The 8,912-nt window shown below is 38.0% G+C and overlaps 1 pseudogene; it reads left to right on the top strand.

The window, feature by feature from the left end:
• Positions 1-2,897: 2,897 nt before the first annotated feature.
• LOC112619858 lies at positions 2,898-2,997 on the top strand (annotated as a pseudogene).
• The last annotated feature ends 5,915 nt before the right edge of the window (positions 2,998-8,912 follow it).

Genomic DNA, 8,912 nt, shown 5'->3' with positions numbered 1-8,912 from the left:
TCACTTATGGTTTTATTTTTTACTTTTAAGGTTTTTAATGTTTCTAGAAGCTACCTTTGTATATGGTGAATATGGAGAAAAATAAAACTGTACATATACTACTACCATCTACAAAGTGGATAGCATTTTATTTACAGATAGCACTTTATTTATATTATTAATCTGGGGACACTTGACTTCATTATACTATTAGGTTATGTGCATTGAAGAACACTAAATGTCTCTGTTTTTCAGGTCTTTAAAAAAAAATCTCACTTAAAATTTTCCCCTAGAATTTTGTGTACTCTTTTCTAAGGCAATTCCTAGATATTATGCATTTTATTGCTGTCATTAATATCTAATTTATCTAATATCTAATTTTTATGTTTATATCTAATTTATTATATTTATTATATTTTCTAACTGATATGGAGAAATGCTATTGAGTTTTATTAAGTTTTGTATCACCAGCCTTGCTGAATTCTTAATACATGTCAAGGTTTGTATTTTGATGGTTTTGTTTTTTATAGACTTAAATATATAAATAATATCATAAATGTATATAAATGGCATACAGTAAAATGTCTCTAAATAAAATGACATATGTTTATTTACACAAAGGCAGTTCTATGTCTTCTCTTTATAATTCTCACCCCTCTTACATCTGCCTTTTTCCTCCTAGCATTCACCAGCCCTCCTGCACTGTGATAAACACTAGCAATGACAGCCATATTCCTGCCTTGGGGCCCACCTTTAAGAAGATGTGTCTAAAGTTTCTGTGTTATTATAGTGTTTTGACATATAACCTTTATAAAAGATAAGGAAGTTTTTTTCTATTCCTGGATTGTTTTGAAGTCATTATTATTATTGTTGTTGTTGTCATTGTAATTATTATCACTGTAAATAGGAGGTGAATTTTATCATAATTTCTCTGTATCTATTGAGATAATCATATACATTTTCTTCTTTAATAAATAATAAATTTAACATATTTTCTAATGTTGGGCCATCCTTGCATTCTTGGGATAAACCCTACCTGGTTATAATGTATATCTTAATACATTTACATTGTGTTAGCTAATATTTTACTTAAGCTTTTGCATTTACATTTGTAATTAACATGAGCTTCTTTCCTTTTTAAATTTAGTTTAGGGATCAAGGTTACAACAGCTTCCTAACATGAGCTGAGCAATCTTTACTGTTTTTGACACTGAATTAATCACCCCTTGAGAGTTGGTTAAAAATCTTCCATGAAACTGTCTAGACAGGGGGCTCATTGGAAGGGAAATTATTAGATTTCAATTTATTTAACAATCAATGGCTTATTCAAATTTCCTATTTCTTTCTGTGCCAATTTTTGCATTATCTATTTTCCTAGAACTTTGTCCACATCATCTAGGTTTTTCAATTTATCCACAAGTAGTTATCATGCTCTTTTACTACTATCTGAAGTAAATCCCTCTTTTGTCCCTTGAGTATATGCTTTTCCACTCTCTCAATTCCTCTTCCATTTCACTCTGCTTTGGTGTTGCTGGTCTTGCTGTTCTCACTTTCACTGATTTCTGCCCTTTACCTTCTTGCTTTTAGTTTGCTTTGTTGCCCATTTTCTAATGTCTTTATGTGAATGTTTAGTGCATTTTTTCTATGTTTTTGGTTCCTGGTAATTTTGTTTAAAATCATAAATTTCCCATTAAATGCTGATTGACTGTAACATTTTTATACTGTTGGTTTATGAAGTTTAAAAATTTTTCAGATTTCTTTTTTAAACCAAAGGTTATTTAGTAATGTGGAATTCAGTTTCTGGCCACATGGGATTTAAGGAAGAATTCCTTCACTATTAAGTTCTAATTGTATTACATAATTATTTCCAAATAAAGTTTCTATGATGGTGACTCAGTGGAACAAGTTGAGGTTTCCTTTGTGGCATAGTGAATGGTCACAAATCTTTGTCCATGTGCTTCATATGTGTTCAAAAAAATGTGTATTCTCTGTATTTGGCAGTGCGGTGGGGGTGGGAGTATAGATCTCTACGTATTTCAAATAGCTAAAACTTATTGATTAAATTATTCAGCTATTTTAGCCCAATCCTGTCATAATCAGGGGTAAGCTAAGGGATATTGTGATTTGATGTATTTTTCCTACCATAGTGTGTGGCTGGATCAGGTAAAAGTCAGCCAGGGTTCTTCAGAGAAGAACATACACACAAATTTGTGTGTGTGTGTGTGTGTGTGTGTGTGTGTGTAGAAAGAGATGTATTATAAGGAATTAGCTCATGCGATTATGAAAGCTGACAAGTCTCCAGATCTGCAGGATGTGTTGATGAATTAAAGACCCAGGAGAACCAGTGGTGTAGTTCCAGTCTAAAGGCAGACAGGCTCAAGACTGAGGAAGAGCTGATGTTTCAGTTCTAGTACAAAGGCAGGAAAAAGCCAATGCCCCAGTTCAAAGGCAGTCAGACAGAAAGAATTCTCTCATATTTGGCCTGCCTTTTTGCTCTAATCAGGACTCCAGTTGATGGGATGAGGCCCACCTAAATTGTAGAGGGCAATCCACTTTACTTAGTCTACAGATTTAAATGTTAATCTCATCTAAAACCACCCTCACGGAAACACCCAGAATAATGTTTGACCATATATCTGGGCACCCTGTGGCCCAGTCAAGTTGGCATATAAAATTAACCATTGCAGTGTGTAAAGCACATGTGGGAAAACAGTTTGAGGCAGGTGGAAGAACACTTTGCCCATCATAATGGGAGAGGGCCCTGAATGTACTGAATGTGAAACCATAAGTGAGTGTACTTGTCAATGGGACGTGGAAGGACTGTGGCATAATAAAAAATAAATATCTGGTCTTTGTCTTGGCACAGAGTTCCTAAAACACTTGGAATCTCCTGAGTGATAAGAATGTCTTTTGCGGGCTTGCTTTGGCAGCACAGATACTACCATTGGAACAATACAGAGATTAGCATGGCTTCTGTGCAAAGATGACATGCAAATTCGTGAAGCATTTCATTAATAAAAAGAACGTCTTTTGTAAGCTAATGAGATGATTGGTGGCTGGGAGCCCCCACATAGCTTCAGGATTGGGGCTGATCACCAGAAAGACCAAGCCATGATTAGAGGATTGGGAATCTCAAACCCACTCCCCAACTTCATGGGTGGGGAAAGAGGCTACAAATCGACAGCAATCATTGATGATCAATTATTTCATCAATCATGCCCATGTAACAAGGACTCCGTAAAACCCCCTAAACAACAGGGTTTGGAGAGTTTCCAGATTGGTGAACATGCGGAGGTGCTGGGAGGTGTGTGCCCAGCAGGGGTGTGGAAGCCCCCCGCCCCTTCTGAGACTTTGCCATATGCGTCTCTTCCATCCAGCTGTTTCTGAGTTGCACTCTTTATCACAGGCCAGGAATGGTGAGTGCAGCACTTTCCTGAGTTCTGTGTTTCTAGTGGATTCTTGAACCTGAGGGGAAAGGGCTGTGGGAACCCCCAAATTTGTAGTTGCCTGGGCAGAAAGGGGTACCCCATTTGTGACTGGCATCTGCAGAAAGCACAGTCATGTGGGACTGGGTCCTTCAATTGGTGGAGTCCAAGCCTAACTCTGCAGTTAGCATCAGAATTGAATTGTTGAATTCCCAGTTAGGATAGGAGAATTGGAAAGCTGGTGTCAGGGGGAAGAAGAACCCTTTCAAAGACTTACAGGAACTTTATTTTCTCTGTGAAGTAAGAGGTAAGGTTGCTTAACAAGACAGAATCTGGTTCAGTAATACAAGAAAGATATAAATCATAAAAGTAAGAAGTACAACTCTATTTTAGGGAGACAGTATGGTGTGGTGGCTGACAGGGGAAGCGCGGAGGCTGATGCCACCCTCACCGTGTTACTAACTGGTGACCTTGGGCAGTCACTTATTCACCCTTTGCCTCTGTGTCCTCATCTGTAAGATGGGGGAGAATTGTAGGCTTGAAGTTCTTGTGAAGAGTACATAAAGAATCCCACCATGTCCTTAGCTCTCACTAATCAATTATTTATTTATTTTTAAATATTTATTTATTTATATTTTTAAAATAACAAATCAAAATTATATTGAGACAATGATGTCTTGATATATGTATACTCATTGATTATTAGCTGCTGTTATAATTATTTGCAGTGACACTGTTTTCTACCTAAAAACCCAAGAGAAGAGGTTGAAAAACTTCTAAAATACTTTTAAGAACTGTTACTAAGTTGGTAGGGAAAAATCCAAACCTTTTCTAAATATCAGCATTAATCAGAAAGAAAATATAATGAATAAGCCTCCAACTGAAAAAACAAAAAATGCTGGATAAAATATAACAAAAATTAACCTGAACATTCATATGGAAGAGTAAAGGTTCATGGAAGTGTATAAGGTAGGGGAAGACATTCTCTACAAAACGTGTAGACTCACACAGTAATTAAAGACAGTTTGGTATTCAAAGTAGGAATTTTTTTTTAAAAGCCAGTGAAATAGAGTAAAAAAGCCCTGGTCCTAGATGCGAACACTGGTATGCCACAGAGATGCCATAATAAATTGCTGGTAAAACAATAGACTTTTACATAAGTGGTTGTGGGAAATTGGTTATTTAGATGGAAATTTAAAAATTGATTCCCCTATATCATGCCATGCACAAGAATAAATTCCAAATGGATTAAGTGCCTAATTTTGAAACATGTTTAACATTAGAGGAAACAAATGAGAAAATATCTTTATGACATTGGCGTAGGGAAGAACTTCTTGAACAAGACAAAAAGGATATGATTAATTAATTTTACCACCTTAAAATGGAAGCTTTTAAGGCGATGAGAGACACCAATGACAAAGCAAACAGACATTCCCCAGAAGGAGGAAGACACATGCAATGTCCAAAATTAACAGAGAATTAACCCCCAGCTGATAGAAGAACTCCTACAACTCACCAGGAAAAGGACAAAAATCTGCACAGAAAAATAAGCAGAGACTAGAAACAGGCAATTCAGAGAAGAAGAAATCTAAATGGCAAATAAACACATGAAAACATAATGAAGCCCATTAAAACACAGAAAATGCACATTAAAACAATCATAAGATGTTATTCCATACCCATCACCTCGGCAAAATGTATAAAGTGCGACAATAAGCAAGTGTTGGCGGAATGTGGAGCATTGGGAACTCTGGTGCCCTGCTGGTGGAGTTTAAACTGGCACAGCCACTTTGGAGAACAATTTGGTATTTTCTAGTAAACCTGAAGATACACATACCTCATGACCTAGAAATTCCACTTCTAAGTATCCAGCATAGAGAACCTCTGAATTATGTGCAGGAAAAGAAATATGCAAGGATGTTTGCTATTTGCAACGGTTAAAAATAATAGTCACAACATGGGAACAACCTAAATGTCCATCAGTAGGAAACTGGATACATGAATCACAAATCGTGGCATTTTCATGCAGCAGTGAACATGAGTGAAATATATTTGCATTGATATATCTCAAAAATCTAATGCTGGTAGAAAAAAACATTAACAAACAAGATTTATAGTGTGATAATGTGAAGTTTTAATGAATGTAAAACAATTCTACACATTGTTTACAGACACATACATGTTTAATAGAAGTATACAATTGGATGGCAGTTAGCAAAAGAGGTGAGTTGTGGGGAGAGACATTAAAAAAGAGCAGCCGGGCACGGTGGCTCAAGCCTGTAATCCCAGAACTTTGGGAGGCTGAGATGGGCGGATCATGAGGTCAGGAGATTGAGACCATCCTAGCTAACACAGTGAAACCCTGTCTCTACCAAAAAATACAAAAAACTAGCTGGGCTAGGTGGCAGGTGTCTGTAGTCCCAGCTACTCGGAAGGCTGAGGCAGGAGAATGGCATAAACTCAGGAGGCAGAGCTTGCAGTGAGCTAAGATCAGGCCACTGCACTCCAGACTGAGGCAGGAGAATGGCGTAAACTCAGGAGGCGGAGCTTGCAGTGAGCTGAGATCAGGCCACTGCACTCCAGACTGGGCAACAGAGCGAGACTCCGTCTCAAAAAAAAAAAAAATTAAAAAAAGAGCAAAAAGAGCTTAAGTGTAATACCTTTTTTAAAAATCTCAAATAAGTTGTGCCGCAATAACTAAATTTGTTAAATTTGTCAAATTGTAGTGGTAAGTATTCATTATCTTGTTCTCATCACTCTTCAGTGTTTGGAGATATTTTCTAATAAGAATGAAAATAGGTGAACTAAGTCATAAACCCTGAACTCTAGAAAAAGAATAACAGCAACAAAAAATGGTGAAAAGGGAAGAGTAAAATTGATAAACTTAAAAGCAAAAAAAAAAAATGCTTTTGTATTTTTAAATTTCATTAGTGTTTACCAGAAAAACCCAAAGCTTATTCTTTTGAAGACTCACAAAGTTGGCAATTGGCCAATCTTCACAAATGAGAGAGAAAGACAGAGAGAAAAGGAAGGGAGGGGTACACAAATTCATATCAGGAAAAATGGAATTCAACTGTAGGTTAAAAGGAGATTTTTTTAGAATTGTAAAAACATGCCATGTACAATTATTATTATGTTGTTGTTAATGCTTAATGAAATAACCAACTTTCTAGGAAAATATAAATCATCAAAATCAGCTCAAGAAAAAGTAGATAATTTGAAGAACCCAATAAGCTTAAAATACACTATAAGTGTAACCCCAAGATCTATCTGTAAAATAACACCATGATGAGATGGGTTTGTGGGTGCATTCTACCAAGCCATCTCATGCCACTGTTTCAGAACGTGGAAAAAATTCAGGACACCATGCAAAGCAGGCTGTGACCAGTTCTGCTGGGTAACACGCTCACTCTCACGCCTGGTCCCTCCATGCCTTTTTAACTCCGCCAAGAAAGGCTGGAAGAATGAAATATTTTGCCCATCTTCTTTGCAGGTAGAGGTTCCCATATGACAATTCTGGCCAATGAAACACAAGCAGAAATGTTCTGGGAGGTTCAGGGAAAGATTTTACCTTCCTGGCCAAAGCCAGTAGGGTATCTGGTGTCTCCCCATGCCTGGCCCCTTGCCATGGACACTGCCTGGCGCTGAGCTGGTCGCCTTGCAACCATGGATGAAAGATGGTTGTCCAGGCCTCAGCAGATGCCTGGAAGAATGTCAGCAGCCCCTGCCTCTAAACTTCTCGTCTCAGGTGCTGGTGAAAGGTTTAGTTATTTGTTTTTGTTCCTTATGGCTGAGTCATTTCTAAAATAAGCACAAACCTGTTAGAAAACCCAATCAAGGACACCCTAAGAAAGTACAGCCGATCTTATATATAAACAGATGGACATAATCCCAAATAAAACATTAGCAAGTCAAGTTCAGCAGTGCTTTAAAGAAAATGCCAAGTAGAGTTTAGCTCAGGACTGTAAGGATAATTTCACATGAGAAAAGTCATAATGTCATTCGCTTCATTAATAGACTAGAGAAAAGCCACATATTCATCTCAATCAATGCTGGAAAAAACATTTGGTGAGTTCCAAAACTCATTCACAGTAAGGATTCTTGGTGAACCATGTATAGATGTTATCTTCTTCCACTGAGTAGAACTTCTACCTGAAATCTGCCTCAAACATCGAACTCTGGGAACAGGAACACAGTGCCCACTGGAGGGAGGAGGTGGGCAAGGGTATGTGCTCCCACTGGCACTACTCAGTATCAGCTTGAGTGGATGCAAGTTAACAAGAAACAAGAATAAGCACAGGCTTTGGAAAGGGAGAGAAATAATTGTCATTATTTATAAGCAATATAGTCACATATTTAGAATATCTAACAGATTCTACAAGGAAGTAACCATTCTGTGGCCTCTTTTTCACAGTGCAGATTAGAGATATCATTAGTACATACCCCAAAGGGTTGTTAATTAAGTTTATACATGCGAAGATCTTGGAATGGTGCCCTGCACATGGTAAGCACTAATAATGTATATAAGATCAACATCCAAAAATCAATAACATTTCTATTGACTAGTAATAACTAATTAGAATTTTTTTCTTAGAAATTGAAAGCACATTAGCAATAGCAACCAAACTTATACACACTTAGAAATAAACCTGACCAAAGACATGATTTCTTAGACAGTAGATGACAAAATCCTATTAAGACAGTAGTCCCCAACCTTTTTGGCACCAAAGACCAGTTTTGTGGAAGACAAATTTTCCATGGATGAGGGGAGCGGAGATGGTTTCAGGATGAAACTGTTCCACCTCAGATCATCAGACATTGGATTCTCATAAGGAGCATGGAACCTAGATCTCTTGCATGCACAGTTCACAATAGGGCTCCAACTCCTATGAGAATCTAATGCCAAGAATCTAATGATCTGACAAGAGGTGGAGCTCAGGGGGTAATGCTCACTGCCTTGCCACTCACCTCCTGCTGTGTGGCCCGGTTCCTAACAGGCCATGGACTGTTACCAGCCTGTGGCCCTGGGGTTGATGACCCCTGCATTAAGGGACTGCTATGATCTGAATCTTTATGCTACTCCTCCCAAATTCATATGTTTAAACCTAATCACCAATGTGATAGCTTAGGGAATGGGGCCTTTGAGAGGTGATGAGGCTGTGAGGGTGGAGTCATCATGAATGTGATTTGTACCTTTGTAAAAGCAACTTCAGAGAGCTTCCTGGCCCCTTTTACCACCATGTGAGGACAGCAAGAAGGTACCTTCTAAGAAGCAGAAAGCTTTCACCTGACACCATAACTGCTGGCTCCTTGATCTTGGACTTCCTGGCTTCCAGAACTGTGAGAAATAAATTTCTGCTGTTTATAGTCACCCTGTTTAAGGTATTTTGTTACAGCAGCCCAAATGGACTAAGATGGGGTCAACACAGAAGACTTGAACAAATGCAGGGCTGAACCGTGCCTGAGGGGTGTCATGAAATATGCCATCGCCCTCCAGAGTAAGTCAGG

This window comes from Theropithecus gelada, chromosome 2, assembly GCF_003255815.1.
Source record: "Theropithecus gelada isolate Dixy chromosome 2, Tgel_1.0, whole genome shotgun sequence".
Taxonomy (NCBI): domain Eukaryota; kingdom Metazoa; phylum Chordata; class Mammalia; order Primates; family Cercopithecidae; genus Theropithecus; species Theropithecus gelada.
This window is presented reverse-complemented; position numbering and strand designations above follow the sequence as displayed.